Below are 16,583 nucleotides of genomic sequence, written 5' to 3'. Positions count from 1 at the left end.
GAGATTAATTGAGGTTAATGGCCAGACATAGTTAACCACATGTACAAGGGCCAATATAGATAGATTTTGGGACATCCACTCTTTTGAATGATTTATACCTTACTTTACATATGTTAACCTAATAATCAAATAACCTGATTTATAAACTACTATTCTGTCTTCTTCTCATCCCCTGTACAGTTTTCTGTGTGAGCACTGTTGCAGTGCTATTACAGGTGCTATTTAAGGAAGTGATAGACTGTAAATGCTATCATAGTTCTAATCGGACATAGCATCACTTGCAAGAAATGGCAGGACTGGGTGGATGTAATCCAGCGTAGCTAAGGTAAGAAATCAGTCTACCTACAGATGAAGCTTATGCCTGTCCCAGTGACATTTTATTTTGTTGTTTTAAAAGTCTACTCTTCCATAAAAAATCTGCAAAATGAATGCACTAAGGGCTCAAGAATCAGGAGAACACTGGCATTTTCACTCTTCTCCATAAAACACATTGAAAGAGGAGTGGAAGAAAGGTAAATACCTGTGACCTCCTTTCAGTAGGCCTCTGCTGAAGTCGTTTGGCATGCAATGAGGCCTGAAGTGAAGGGTCCTTCGGGAGGCCCCTCAGATTTCCCCTCATCCAAAGGGATTTCTTTTTTTTTTTTTTTTTTGTCTTTTGTCTTTTTGTTGTTGCTATTTCTTGGGCCGCTCCCGCGGCATATGGAGGTTCCCAGGCTAGGGGTTGAATCAGAGCTGTAGCCACCGGCCTACGCCAGAGCCACAGCAACGCGGGATCCGAGCCGCGTCTGCAGCCTACACCACAGCTTACGGCAACGCCGGATCGTTAACCCACTGAGCAAGGACAGGGACCGAACCCGCAACCTCATGGTTCCTAGTCGGATTCGTTAACCACTGCACCACGACGGGAACTCCCCGGGATTTCTTTTTTACTCTCAGTAACTCTTGTGCTCTCAGGAGGAAAACAGCTAATGAGCTTAGATATGAACAATGGGTTCCTCATGGATCGTTCAAATTTCTCAAATTTCATTTGCACAAAACTGCCGAATGACATTTCCTCAGCTCCAACTACTGTCCATACCTCTGCGGAATGTGGGCAGAGTGGCAAGGTCAGCCCCACAATGAGAAGGCTTTCTTGGTTTCAATAGGCACTTTATGCCCATTCAACAAGAAACACTTTGAAGGCTCTCTCTCTCCATCTCAGGGCATGTGAGCACTGCTGTGCAGAGAGAAAGAGCCAGACTGGGTTGAGCCAAGGGAAATTAGGCTAACCTTGCCAAGGAATCCCAGAGCCGGCTCCGAGGTTGGTAGGGGCAGAGGGTGACTTGGGTTTAACGCTAACAACCTAATAGGTGGTCGGTTTATTGTAACCCTTTGTGCTAGACTCACACTGGTGGACACAACCATGTCTGAAATACATTTGACTATTTTACTCACAGGCACTTTTTAAATTTTTATTGTTTTGCTTGTTTTGGATTAGGGCCCTATTTCCCTTTTAAACCATTTCTATGTATTTTACACACAACTTAATATTCTTTAGGCCAAATGTAATAATTATCTTTGAGAATATTCCCTAAGAGGAATTTTTGAAGTATCTACCATTTCAAACCCACTGTTTTCAGTCATTGCAATTTTCAGGGGAAGTTTTTATTCTAGGGGAAATGTTTCATCATAGACTTCAGTGAAAAGAGTTAATAAAAATTTCAGAAAAAATTAAGAAAACTTCAGTGAGAAAAACACTGGAGAAAAGTCAGTGAAAAAAAATCTTGATTTCGGGGTTGTAAGAAAGTAAGAAGTATTCCATTGCATATTAGATTATAGCTGCAAAAGCTGGAAGGCCTATGAACAGATAGAATTTGTAATTCCTGAGGTTTATCATAAGAATAATAATAAAAAAAAAACAGGATCTAGAGAAAAAGGGAAAAGTATTAACTGATGCATAGTCATATTGATTCTATAAGTATATATTTCCCTAGGGTAGCATCTCATTTATAGAAAATTACAGCTAGTGATTTTAGTGGCTATTAACAGAAAACCAACACACATGGGCTTAAGGAAAAGGTGAATTTAATGGCTGTCAAAAGTGAAAGGCATAAATAAGCGTTGTTTGATGAAGGGGCTCAGATGGTGTCACCAGGACTCCATTTTTCTCCTTCTCTCCATTTCTGCCTCCTCTAGATCGTCTTCCCTCTGTGGGCAGCAGCATTGCTGCACCTGATCCAGCCTTAGATCTTCATGACCCTCTGCCTCTTTTCCAGGTGATCCTGGAAAGCCCCTGGGATTCATTCTGATTGCCCTGATTTAGGTCACATGCCCACCCCTGAACCCTGACTGTGAAATAGGGAAGTACTAGGGGCACTGGATGCCTTAAACATGGGTCATTGACTTGCCCCAGGGCCTGAGGAGCCCTGAGCAGGCCAGTGGTTTGAAAGAGAGCCAAGGGGTAAGTTAAATGAAAATCAAGGGTGTAAGAAGGGGTAATGAAAGCCGGCAAGGCGACGAGCAATGTCTACTGCATCTGCCAAAATGTATCTTATTTAAAAACATATAGTTTTCTTCAATAATTTGTTGAAAAAAGAAATAATATTTTGTAAAAGCCCTACCTATGTGAATAAAATTTACTGTTTTTTAGTGCTTGATAGATTTTCAGATTTCTATGCTGAATTGTTTGGGGTTCGTCATATTTAATTTCTTCCCCTTATGGTCTTTTCTAAAAATGTTTATTGAGAAGGAGCAGACTGAATAGGAATTTATATCCTTTATATCCTGTCTCCTTCCCGTCTCAGTCCTGGGATCCCAGTGAATCTCTCACAAATAGCACTCCACGTTCTAGTGTGTCTTTTGATGCACCCACTTGGGTGGGTGCAATGTGCTTCTTTCAGATGGATTGTGGATTACTCTCTATAAGAGTAATGCCTAATGGAGTGTAACTAGGTCAAGGTCAGATCTAGGCAGGTGAAGTGGAATAAGACACTTATCTCGGCGCCCAGGCCACCTTATTTACTCAGGAGCTTCAGGCCCTCACACTTAACTTTTGGCTTTAGATGTGAGAGACCATCTCAGATAGGTCAGCTTGGTGAACCTCTAGCCTGTTATCTGTGGAATCTTTTTGTATCATGTTATTTCTGCAACAAATTCTCTTTCTTTACGTTCTGAAAGATGCTTGAGTCTCATTCATGTTTGAGTTTATGTAGCACATTAACCCTTTTCACATTTTTTTCCCCTAGCACAACACCTTGCCAGTGATGACTTGCCTCTCATCAGTCCAAGCCTTGAGGACTCAGTGGCTGTTTAAGCTTTCTTAACTCTGCTACATCTAGGGATGCAAGTATGATGTTCAATAATTTCAGTTACTAGGACACCAGTATAGGACGCAGATAGTAAAAGGTGTGAAGCTTAATTGATAGTAAGCATTCCTAAAATTATTTAGTGCCATTGTCTTTTCCTCATGACTTTGTCTTAATCATAAACTTTAACATTCTGAAGTCCTCAAGGATTTCGAGACAACTAGAGTTTTTCCTGTGCAGATGATCCTCGTTTGTTAAGCTATCTTAGTTTTGGTATTTCTTTAGTTCTGACAGCTGTCACTTCAGAGAACTATCAGTCGTTACTTTTGGGAGACCACTGAGCTTCTAAGATAAGGAGAACTGAAATGATTCACAGGTAATTCAAATGGATGCATTTAATGTACTCAGTTTGAAGCGTTTATTTTGGCTTCCTTGGTGTCTCTCCTCTCCCTTTTTTTTTTTTTTTTTTTTTTTTACAGTTTTTTCTTGGGTTCTGGGTATGAAAAAAAAGGTGAGAAGAAATTGAGTCTTTGCATTTTGCAAAAGGCCAATGTCTAATTTTTATTTTGAAGGACCTCAGATAAAACCGTTTAATCTTAACAACTCCATGCTTTATAAATGAACAAAATGATTTTCTTTCAGCTATTCTGTTAATAATATTTTCAAATGATGAAAAAAACCCTCACTGAGTGAATACATGTTCATTTTGCTGTTGCCAAAGAGACGTGAAATAAAGCAGTAATGGGTGGGCCTCAGCTGAACCATGATGTGGATGAGGTTTTCCCCAGGGGCCTCACACATCCCCTCTCTTGCCCTTTCTCCTATTTCCTGGGCCTCATTCTCCACCTGTTCTTACTTCCAGATATGTAAGGCTCTCAGGCAGCTCTGCAGTCAGGGCTTCTCCCAGCTCTGCCTGCCAAGGCCCTCCAGCCTCAGGCAGTGCATCACGCCGGAGTTTGGTCTTCCAACCAGTCATCTAAACTAAACAAAAACAGACACCTAATCTTACACACTGGATCCCAACTAGCTGCCGCTGCTGGAAGTGAGTGCCACTCTTGGAACTCAGTCTTATTATGGTATTGGTGCACTGTTAATGCTTAATATATTATTTCTCCCAAGGTTGCTGGCATTTTGATAAGCAACTCCTAATGGCCATTTGCATTTAAGGCAAAGGAATGATTATCCTAAATTGGGAATTTCAGGCATGTTTATGGTCTAGTTGGTCTAAGAAGGGGGCAGCTTCTGTGTTTTCTCTGGGGCAGACAAATCCCCTTCTTTCCTGACTTTCTTCATATCTTGCTTCTTCAGTAGAGTGTTTGAGAAATCCTCCCTCATAGCCAGGCTGTCAGGGGCTTACATTTCTCCTGTGAGGTCCCAGGTTTGGCCGGTTTGCAGCCATTCCCACCAGTTCTAGGAGGGACCCCCCTTGGATACAGCCCTAATCCAGATTTGGTCCTCCTACCATCTCCATACCACTTGGCCCTTCTGGGGCCACATTCCTTCTGCCTTGTGATAGAACTTTGTTGCCTTCCATCTGGCATTGCTCCTGAATGCTATATCTGTAATATGAACATACTCTGTGACTATTAACAAATCCTTGGTGTTGCTGATTCTTCTCCCAGGTTTTCTTATTTTTCTACTCCTTTTCTCTCTAGCTCTGGTTCTCTGTCTCTCACTGTCCTGCATTGTCAACTCTGCCCTGTAGATACTGTTACCAACAGTGGAGTTACAATACAGAGCCTGGTAAGTACATGACACAAAACACTTGTTAGTAAAGGAAGATTCATGATTTGAACCTTGGTTGTCTTGCAGAGTGTACTCATTTCACTCTATCACAGATGCATAACCCTTCCTCCCCTCACCCACGGTCTTCATTTTTCTAAGATGAAAAATGTCAGCCCTCCTAGGATAGGATTACTAGATTCTTCGTCATTCTGACCATTTTCTTATAGGAAAATCCACTTTGTCAATGTCTCACTGAAAATTTGGTGTCTAAAAAGGAACAAAATATAGGCAGCATGAGAGTTCACTTAAGTGTTTTATCATCCAGCCCACATTTCTCCATCTTGTACACACAGATATCATGGGAGACTTTATAAAAATGCCTTGCTGAAATCTTTGCATGGATTTACCATGTTGAAAAGGAAATTGGGTTATTTGATATAAAACATACACACAAACACATGAGCACACATGGGACAACATTTACACATTACAACTTAAATGTGTAAAAAAATAGTATTCTTTATTTTCCACAAGGGATCTCAACTTGTCCTCTATCCCATATTCCATTTGGGAGTGGAAAAATAAATCTAAAACTTACCTGTTTTTAGTGTCTTGGTAACTCAGTCTCTTCTGTCTTTAAATAGTCTGTGTTAGGTGAGCTCAGTGTCTTTTGGATAAATATTTATTCAAATTCAGAATTTGAACTTCTTACCAGAAAGAGCTATTTCTCTCCTTTCAAAGATTTGCCCCTCTACCTCCTGTTCCTTAGGATGTTATATGGGTATCAGCGAGGGGGGCCTCAAGGACGTCAGTGTAGGGTAAATAGTCTTTGTGCTGTTGTTGGTGTCTTCTCTGGTCATTGTGGATATATTCCTTATCTCTTGATCATTCAAAGTCCTGCTGGCATCTGCTGATGGAGTCTATGGAAGGGCTCAGTGTAAAACATCTATCTGCTATAAACTGTAGCCCCTTTTCTCACTCTGAAGGGCCCAGGTAAAATGTACAGGAGATAGACAAGCTGACAGTGAAATGGTAAGTATGTGGGGTTAAGGATGGGCAGTGAGTTTCAGGTTGTTGACATGGCAAGCCTTGGGAGCTGTGGCTCAGGCTGCAGGAAGAGCTATTGCTAAAGCTAGCCCCAGATCCTGTGGTCCATTTTAGCTAAGAGTTTAGGGGCTAGGAGCAAGTAGTATATAGGAGTGCTTCTGTAAATCTGTGATCTCAATGTGGGACTCTGTTTCCAGTCTCTAGCTTCAGAAATGCGAGGATTTCCATGCAAGTGGTCCTGTGCAAGCTTTCTTTATGAGAACAAACCAACTGTTGTCATCACAGAAACAGGGGCAGAGTGGACAGAGCATAGGCTTGGATACAGAGCTGGGTTTACTCCTACTGACTTTCTCTTGACCTTGGAAAAGTTACTGGACTTTTCTGAAACCCTGTACAACGGGCATAATAAATGCCTATCTGATTAAAGAAAAAGTGTTCATCAATAAATGAAAGCTGTAATTGTACATCATAACAATATCTTCTCAGCACAAACACTGTTTTTCTAACATTCTGAGATCAGAGCTTGCTTCTTTCACCACTGGTTGGCTTCATTAAGTATGACATTTCCCCCCAGTGCAACCATTTTTCTTTGAGACAAATGCCTTTTTTTTCCCCTCAGAGGAATGTGTTTCTCCCTCTTCCTGACAGAGCCCGGAGGATCCCTATGAACATCCTTCCGCTCTCCCGCCTTGGGAATCCTAGACCACACTGGCCCCGTATCACTGCCATCATTACTCTGCCCAGGGAGGCCTGGTAGAAACTCCCTTCGTGATTTGTTGACGTCAATTCTGAGGATGTACAAGGTGGATTAAGAAAAGGCCTCTGATAGTTTTTACTTTTCAGGGAGCCAAATGTTTTTCTAATTAGAAGGAAAAGGATTTAGCACAGGCAGGCCAGGCCCACAGCTTTGTCAAGGAAGAGACAACAAAACTCTCATTTTTCCCCCAGGCCCTCTTGTCTTTCCCATTGGGCCTCACCTTCTTGTCATGCTTTAAGCCTTTAAGTTTCCTTCTGGAAACTTCTCGGCCAGGGCACTACTCTGTTCTGTATCCAGACTGTGACTGAGGATGAGGCAGGCAAGAAGAGCCTGTTTGTGAAGAGCAAGACCGGTTCTATTCTTGTGGTTGTGTAGGTGGCCTTTCCCCATCATGTTCTGGGTGCCTCCTCTATTTATTTACTTAATCTAATTCCTGCAGCAAGAGTTACAAAACACAAGTGCATCTCCTTTTCCAACCAGTATTTGACCCCTAAAATATTCTCATGAGGAGCCCAGCAAACTTGTGCCAAACCTGAGGTTCTTTCGTCCTTATCAGGGGAAGTGGCTCCAGATAATCATGTACATCATGTCTTCTCCAGTGACTGCCCATTGCCTGGCTATCTGTGGAGCATGGGGAGAGCTGTGGCCAAGTGGAAGCTTGGTGGTACCATCATATCTCTCTTGCTGACAGAATTCTCAAGCTTTTGGAGCCAAGAAGTGGAGTTAGGTGTGATCCTGGTCTTCCCAGTTTGACTAAACTGGCCTCAAAGAAGCAATTGCAGTTTTAAAAGTAAGTTCAAGGGCATCTTGGCCTGGGCTCTCTGTAATCTATAAATATCTCTAGAATTCTCTGCAGGTATGTTTTTCTAGGAGTCCATGATTCTACAATACACTTACTCACTGGCTTGGGGAAAATGAAGCCAACGTGTGACTAGGGGCATGCAATAGAATCAGATGACCAGAAGGTGGCACTAGTAGTATTTAGAAAGTTGCCTCTGCAGTGCATTAGGTAACTAATGCAGTGCTTGCTTCCGTCCAACTGGCTAAAAGGGACACAACCGTGTTTTGTTAACACCATGTTACACAGAGCTTTTTTGGTGGATTTCTGTTTTTACCCAAACCATTATGGCCTACTTTCCTGCCGTGTTAGGAGTGTTACAATGAATTCAAAGACCGGAAGGTTTTGTTTGTTGAAATTTGCTCTATGTGTTTATGCTTTCTATTCTTTGAAGCTTTGACAAAAACAGCCCCCAGTTCTCTGGGAAGTAAGAGAACCCATTTGTTTAGCAACTGTTCACTCTCATTGGAAATGTTCCAGGGGTCTAGATGCAAGGTTGTTATTGTCTGTCCTGTCAAGCATTTTGCTGTCAAGGCTTTTAATATTCTTTTTGTGAGTTTAATGTAAAAAGGCACCAAGTTAATGCTGCCTTTACATGACTAATAGACTGCTTCATGAATAAGTAACTCTGTCTATATATTTTTAATAGGAAAAGAACTTACTTGAAAGGAACTTGAAAGCCACCGAGAAACTTGGGAGAAACTCGACCAGAAGCCTCCCTGACTATTACTTTGTTTAGCAGAGTAAGGTTTTTCAGAGAAAGTAGTTGGCAGCAGTCCTGGTAATGGCAACAGAGAAGCCTCTCCTATTATCCACTTGCTCTGAGCCTTGGGGAACAAGGAACTGTCAGTCATGAGAAGAGGTACAGCAGAGGTTGCAAACTTCTGTAATGATCCAAATAGTGAATATTTTAGGCTTCGTGGGCCATTAGGTCTCAGTTGCTGCTGCTCCACTTAGCTTGAAAGCAACTATCAATGGTATATAATTGAGTGGGTGTGGCTTTGTTCCAATAAGACTTTATATACAAAAACAGATGGTAGACTGGATTTGGCAGATGATATTCACCAATGGCCCATAGTTTGCAGACCCCTGAACTAGGGAAAGGGAAACTTAACTTTTCATAAACTTAGCTTTTCATTCTCTGTTGTGGACATTTCCTTTTTGATCCTCTTGTTTTGCTAGGGTAGCAGCTACATGTTGTCCAGATGCATTTGGCCTTGACCTCATAGATTTTCAACTCTTGCAGGAACAAAAGGGGAAGAGCAGGTTCTGTTTCTTTGGCTACTGCAAGTAGGATAAATCACTGGCAAAGCAGTGGGCAGTGACCCTTTGTTTTATCTCCTCCTCCGTTCTCAAAAGTGAGGGTTGTATTCGGTTAAGTGGATTCAGGATAATCTAGTGGCATCATATTTGGCCAATACTCATCCTTTAAGATAGGGTTTGGCACAAGACAGTTGCTTGGCCAAATCTGCCCCCCACTTGTGGTAAATACAGTTTTACTGGGACACAGCCATGCTCATTTGCTTACACATCATCCATTCCTGCTTTTGCTTTAAAATGACAGTTAAGTAGTTTCTACAGAGACTTTACAACCTACAGAGATTAAGGTAATAACTATCTGGCCCTCTATAAAAAAGTTTGCAGACCTTTACTCTAGAATAGTATTTTTCAGACTCGTGATAGGAAACTAGCTTTTCTTTTCTTTTTAAAAATCCGTCAATCCGTCATGATGACATTGTCATCATCTGTCCATGACTGGCAGCAACTTGTCCCACATGTAACTAACCGCACATGTGCTGAAATACCACACTGGTTCATTCATTTTGACAGATGTGAGTCCATTGCTTCTTGGATGTGGCCACATGTCAGTGTCAATGTCAATATCAAAGGACTATGAAAGTTTTAAATACTTACATCCAATTTCTGTACTCGTCTAGTAGTGGCCAGGAACAGGCAGGCTGCAAAGCAGCAACATGCTTCTAGGGCAGTGCTACTCGAAGTGCATCAACCATAACTTCACTTGAATATCTTGTTAAAGTTCAGATTCTGATTCATTCGGTAAGTCTAGGGTAGAGCTTATCATTCAGAATTTCTAACAAACTTCTGGATGATATCGATGCTACTTGTTCACAGACTATTCTTTGAGAGGCACTGCTGTAGAGGTATTTCTAAAGCAGTCAAATTAGACATCACTTATAGCCTCTACTCACAGAATGGTGCTGATTCTATTTGACTGAGGGGGACTGTGTTAACTAGAGAAGTGAAGCAATCTGCATTTGCAACCAAGAATGGAATGCAGTTGCCATTAACCAAGGGATACCTAAGAAATGTGGACACTCTTGTCCTACCTCATAAATAATATTTTAACCTGAAATAAGCTTATTTTAATCTGACACCAACTTGCTTGAAACCACATCAGTAGTGGTAGTGATTTTAGCTTATTAAACATGCATCGATCATATGAGAAATACAAATTGCTCTTTACGTCTCTCCCCCTTCCCACCTCACTTCCTTAGTTTCCTTCTTCCTCTCATGTTATTCTGTTATATCAATGTCTTCAGATCTTCATTTGGCACTGCAAGAAATTGGGAAAGAACATATCAAACAGACCATAAAATCCTTTTTACAATCTTGTAATAATGTGCAAAAAATTTACTTAATTTACTGTGTTATTTGGGGGCACTGTTGTAGCCACATATGCCAGTCTTTGGATTTGCATTGAGATTTTTATCACTAGAGTTGGATTTTGCCCCTTTCCTGCCCTCCCTTAGCTGCTGTTTATCAGGAGATTTTTTGTGTAGTTCAGCTGCTGCTTATCAGTTTAAACCATCTGGGCCACTGATAAGAACAGGAAAAGAGGCTAATAAGGGAAGCTTAACTTCTTGGGTTGCTTACCATGAAAAGTTTATTTAGGAGCCAAATCTCCTTTTAAAATCTTCATTCTGTATAGTACATTAAAAAATGCTGATGATGTTTGCTCATCAGTTTTACAACAAACATTGCTTTGTTTTTGTATATGTACTCTTGCTACATAGTTTTTCTTTTTCGGAAATGTTTCCTTTGGAGTTAATTCGTAATACATCAAACCAAATCATAGCCATGTTCTCCTCTAAGATAAAGTACCAACCTGGGGCAAAGTCTTGTGTATCAAATACTTTGTTAGCCTCTCCCTTCTTATAGTACCTTGGCCTCTCTCTATTGTTTGCCGGAGACAACATTAAAACTCTTCACTGATAATTTGGTCAATGTTGGAGTTATATCACAATGGCATTTGAGATGAGGGATTCTAAACTACTGACAAAGCACAACTGTGTTTTTTTGTGATGCTTTGTGTGTTGAACAAGTTACCCAAGGTGGTGAGGATCAAAACATAACATCCTTGTTGCTTAAAATCAGAATATTTCATTCTTCAGAAATCCAGAAACTTGTCAAGATCAAATACATTTCCATAGGCTAAGATCTTAAATTTAACTAACAAGAGAGAAAAAGAAGGCACCCATTACTCAACACACACACATTTTTTTTTTCTCCTTTCCAGCCATGAAATGTGATCTCCTTCCTTCTGTATGCTCTTGTCATCAGCTGCAGGGCCATCCACCCAAGCCTTCTCCATACATTTCAACCTGTTCCTGTCCTTCCTTCCACTCCCTCCATTCAGATGCTTTCCATCATCTTGTGTCTTGACCTCTGACACAGCTCCTAAACTGTGTCAACTTCCTAAAGCCTTATTCTTCCTGTGTCCATCTGCCTGGAACTCAAAAGCCCATATATCATTTTTATTTCTGAGACTTATCGTCACCAAAGGGGTGACGTTTCTTCACCTCTGCCTGCTCTGTCAGACCCTCTGTTTTCAGTCTCCTTGCTTCTCCCTTCCCACCTCCCACCACTCCCTGCATTGCCCTTAACACTTTAGTCGTATGGAAATAGGTGTAGTTTTCAGAAACATCATGCTGTTTCACACCTGAGCCATTGGTCATGGTTTCTCATCTGCCTATAAAATCTCTCCCTGTAGTTTTCAGCCAGAGGCCCTTTGCCCTGCTGGGAGATTGTTGACAATGTCCGCAGACATTTTTGGTTGTCATAACTTGGGGAGGAATGTCTTCTAGCAGGGAGAGATCAGGGATGTATGAACAGCCTCCCACAATAAGAATTATCTGGCCTAGATATTTGTAGTGCCCAGGTTGAGAAACCTTGTTCTTCCCCTACCTTTCCAATAGGATAAATTCTGTTTTCCAGTTATGAATATTCCGGTTATGAATATTTCCAGTTATGAATATTCTCTTTTCTAGGAAATTGTCCTTGATCCTTCCTGTCTTAGCCTTGGTAAAGTGCCCTTCCACTGTGTTTTGGAAGTGTTCTCTATGTATACCTGTACTGTCACCTCACAGATGATATATTGTTATAATTTTAATTATAATTTTACTTTGTTTCATTTTTAATAAATGTAATACAGATGCAACAAACAGGCTTTCAGGTAGTGCCAGGATGATGGCTAATTCTCACATTCTTGATTCAGAGCAAAGCCAACAGGTGGCTCAACTACCTCCCCTCAGGCTTAAGATAGAAAAAAATTCAGAAACCAGCTCAATACCAACCACCCTCCCTCCACAGAGTTAGCACTCAGCGAAGACAGGCTATTCCCTGACTCACATTTCTGTGGAGGAGATGTTTCTTTTTCCAAAGCCAAGTAGATGTCTCGGAAAATTCTTTTTTTTTTTTTTTTTTTTTTTTTTAAAGGGAAACCTGTGAAAACGGTGACTGCCATTTTTATTCCTTTTTTGAATGTCCACTTTGCCAAAGAATTAGGGCAATCAGATGAGGAGAGTGAGCTTTTACTAGGGGATGATGTTGAAGCCACCATCTGTCCACACCAGCCACCCAGAGAGCACATACAATGAGCAAGAACAACTACCACCAATGTCAGGTAGGACTGTGACCTGGCCCGGTCAGGAGAGCATTTCTTATTCTTTTCCTGTTACGTCAACCCCACTCTGACAGGGAAGGAAGCAGTGGTGGGTGGAGGGAGGGGAGAGGAGAGATGTGAAAGTCAGACCATGAAGCCCAGGTGTCTGTCTCAGGCCAGTCAAGTCAGAGCTGTGTCCTATGCCTGGGGTTAGGGTGGGTAAGAGAGATGAGATTAGAATGAAATGTAATACTGAAGTTTTAAAAATAAGTAGGGCTGAGTCTTAGGAAATAAAAAGATACTGTTTGTATAAGTCAGAGTGTCTGAAAACTTACAGAAGTGGGTCAAGAGGATATTAAGAAAGGCGTTACTTATTTAAGACATCTAGGAATAGTTACTGGCAAAAAAGTCATGTTTATATCCTAATGAGTTGACATTCCTAAATAAGCTGGTTATATATATCCATGATAAAAATTTCAAGCAGTACAGAAAAAGATAATAATTATATAATAATTATAGTCTATTTTTCAACACAACATTGAAGGTCCTTGGGTCCTTTATTCTTCTTGGAGGCCATTCTTCACTACAGATGCGTGTCATGAAGTTTGGAGCATCTTGAGTGCCTTCTGCATTGTGGAAGATGCTGTCATTTTTGAAAGCCTACTGCAGGCCTGGGATGTGAGGTGACAGAGAGGTCGGGACCAGTGCCATTCTGTACTGGCGCTCAGAAGGAAAGGGACAAAACTACCTTGCCTGTCCCAGCCCTTGTCCCCTGTCTCCACCAGACCCACACAACTCACTCTAATGTCAATATATAAAGCTCTTTTTTGAAGGGTTGAGTATTCCAAGAAAGACTTGCTAAAGGTATAAATTTTAGTTAACTTAGAAGTTGTCTTATATTCCACAAGGGAAGGCATTTCAAACTTAAGACCTGTGTATCTTGTGCCACTCTTCATGCCACACACACACACACACACACACACACACACACACACACGCGTGCGCGCGCACACCTCATCTGTGGGTTTCTTGGTCCGAGAAGACAGCTCCATTTCTTTCCATGGGAGACTTCTCTCCTAGGTTCCTTTTGGCTTCTCACAATGTGAGGAATGTCTCAGACCGCATGCTTTGGACCTTTGCCTTTCTTCTCTGCCCTTCACAGTCTATGAAGGCAAAGGGGCTGTATCCTCCTGCCCCAGTAAAGCTGATGACCTACCCAATTTGCAGAGCCTAGTATGAAATAATATGGGACATTGTGTCAAAAAAATTCTCAGGAATTTAAAGATGGTGACGACAGGCACTATGTCAAACACCGGGGCCCTTCTGAGCATGGGGCACCGTGATGGGGCCTTGCCCTCTGTGAGAACAGGAGCCCAGCCTCTGACTTTACTGGGTCACCTCTGAAGGGAGCAGAACTTTCAAAGCCATGAATTAATTTCCCTCAGATGTCATGTAGTCATGTACATTTCCAGGAAAGAGCATTTCCCTGCTGGCCTGACCCTGGCTCTGCCCTCCATGAACAATACGAGACCTGCAATGCTGTGTGGTGTGTGTGACTCTTCACCATCTGCCAAGCTCGAGAGCAACCCAAAGGGAAGGACCCACACGCTGGCTTTCCCTGCTCCTCTCTTGCTCAGAAAATGCACTGTTAGCAGCTGGTTTACCTTGATTCAATCTACCTCTGTTAGAAGAAGGGAGGAAGGCGTTTCTATTCCTTCTCTCTCTCTCTCTTTTTTTTTTTTTTTTGGTAGTAAAATATACATAACACAAAATTAGCCATTAGCCATCTTAACTACATTTAAGTATCCAGCTCAAGGGCATGAAGGATATTCATACTGTGGTGAAGGCATCACAATTACCCATTTTTAAAACTTTTTCATCATTTCAAGTCTCAGTTCTTTTATTGCGTCTGTTTCCCCAAACCACAAGCCCCTGGATGGCTGAGAACATGACTTACCCTTTTTTGAATTTCTCTGACCTTTCATAATGTAGATACTCAATACACTTACTAAACTGCATTTAAATTCAGTAGCAGGAAAGAGAAAAGAAAGATGTTGTAGTTTTACCCATGGAAATGACAGGAAGCCTATGGTACAGTTAATAGTGCTCGTTCCTCTTATTGATGCCACCACTTCTGTTCCCAGGAAGTAATGCAGATAGGTTATTTCATATATAAGTTGTTATGTCCTTTATGGTTTCCTGCTGGCTTTTAATTGTCGAACATCCAGGATTTTCCTATAAATTGAGTAACATGCTGCTAACATGGAAAGCTGTGCCTTAAATCTTTCTGTGAAGGGAAAAAAAAAAAAAAAAAACCCAGGGAATAATTAACAACCAAGTGTGTGCTTGCATCTCCTCCTAAATTCTTCCTGGGGTCCAATCCTTCTTCAAATGAACAATAATTCTTTTTGGCCTATTTTTTTTTTTTTATTGCTTAAGGTGAAGGAACAACTTTTTATCTCTTTGAAGACTATTTGGTCAAATGTATCTAAAATATAAATTTAGGAGAGGAGGGCTCAGTCCAGTCAATGGGCTCTACTTACAGGATCACTTCAAGGAATTCAATAAATATTTTTATATGATTACTTAATGTTCAGAGGCTGGAGAGAGGTCTAGCAAATTAGTAACACCAGATGTTGAAGAAATTTCCTGATGGGAGGAAGATGCTTCTTATAGTCTTGGCTTAAAATATTTTGAAATGAAAAGAGAAAAGGTGAAAAGCAGGCAAGTAAAGGGAGAAATGTTGTTATTGCTGAATGGAATTAGTCCAAAAAATTGCTGCTTTCTGATGAATTTAAGCAAATAGATATAGGCTAAAATAAAGTTGCCTGTAGTGTTTTGAAACCCAATTGCTCTGATGTACTATTGTGATATGTATTTCCTGGAAGTGCTTTGGGATGTTAGAAAACATAAGGGAAAATATAATTGTTGAGCCTAAAAGAATTCTCAATTGGAATGTTGTGGGGAGCAGGCTATATTTCTCTCCTTCCTCTTAAAAGGAGTCATTATTACCTGTTGGCCACTTTTTTGAGACCCACCATTGTCTCTGGGAGTTTATCCTAGTTCTCAGATGTGTGAGGGAAAAAGAAGGAGAACCATTTGTTTATAAGAATCACTCTTTGAATCCATCATAATGAAAAGCATATATGATGCTTGCTCAGAAATGTCTTAAGTCAGCTCCTGAGTACCATCCCCTTATGGCTTGTTCTAAATTGTGACTATGTCAAGGAAAAATTTGTAATTATGATTGAGGATTTACATGAGGAATTTAATTTTTGTATTGGCTGGAGTAGTTGCTGCAACAAATAAGCCACAACATTTCAGTTGAATAACACAGATGACTTGTTGTAATATGGGGACCCAGACACCTACCATTTTGTGGCTCTACTGTCTCCTTGCATCTCAGAGTCCTTTGATGAAGCCAGTAGACGGGGCAAGACCATAAAGAGAAGACACCGTTTCTTATCTAAATTGTCATTAGGTAACACAGATGGAATAGTTCACCTTTAAGATAAAGGATAATACAGATTTATTTGGCATTCTCCAAATTTTAATTAACCCAAAACTACTATGATAGTTTTTTTTTTTTAATTTACCAAACTTCTGAAAAAACATTGACAAATTTAAATAGAAATATAGCCTTCCTAAGTTAACTAATTAGAGTTGACCCTTGAACGATGCAGGGATTGGGACACTGACCTTCAGGCACTGTTAAAAATTTGCATGTAACTTTATGGGTTCCTGCATACCCACAGTTCTGCATCTATGGATTCAACCAGCTGTGGACAGATTAATACTGTAGTAAGCATTTAGTGAAAGAAATCTGAGTGTAAGTGGACCTGTGCAGTTCGAACCTGTGTGGCTCAAGAGTCAACTGTATAAGTAAAATGTGTTAGCATGTGTTTTAATGCTAGTGTACCATTCAAGTTACAAAGTACTCATATTGAAGAGAAGACACTGGAAAAATACCCGTCTATAAATTGATATATTTTTAGGTTTCATGGGCTTCATAAATCAGAAATAATCATA

At 40.8% G+C, this 16,583-nt stretch overlaps 1 protein-coding gene and 1 long non-coding RNA gene across 4 annotated transcripts in view; both read left to right on the top strand.

Moving 5' to 3' along the window:
- LOC106509536 overlaps positions 1 to 14,874 on the top strand; it is a 29,459-nt gene extending 14,585 nt beyond the window's left edge. The window contains exons 2-4 of one of the 3 annotated variants that reach the window (XR_002341860.1): positions 181 to 325; positions 3,570 to 3,660; positions 4,147 to 14,874. This is a non-coding gene — a long non-coding RNA (uncharacterized LOC106509536). Of the gene's footprint in view, positions 1 to 180; positions 326 to 3,569 lie in introns of all 3 variants that reach the window. The other 2 variants (XR_002341861.1, XR_002341859.1) reach the window with 2 other exon arrangements.
- DTWD2 (DTW domain containing 2) overlaps positions 1 to 16,583 on the top strand; it is a 256,749-nt gene that overhangs the window by 141,572 nt on the left and 98,594 nt on the right. The gene's annotated exons all lie outside the window — the stretch shown is intronic.

This window comes from Sus scrofa, chromosome 2 (genome assembly GCF_000003025.6).
Source record: "Sus scrofa isolate TJ Tabasco breed Duroc chromosome 2, Sscrofa11.1, whole genome shotgun sequence".
Taxonomy (NCBI): Eukaryota; Metazoa; Chordata; class Mammalia; order Artiodactyla; family Suidae; genus Sus; species Sus scrofa.
Note: the sequence above shows the minus strand (reverse complement) of the source record. Positions and strands in the feature narration are given on the sequence as shown.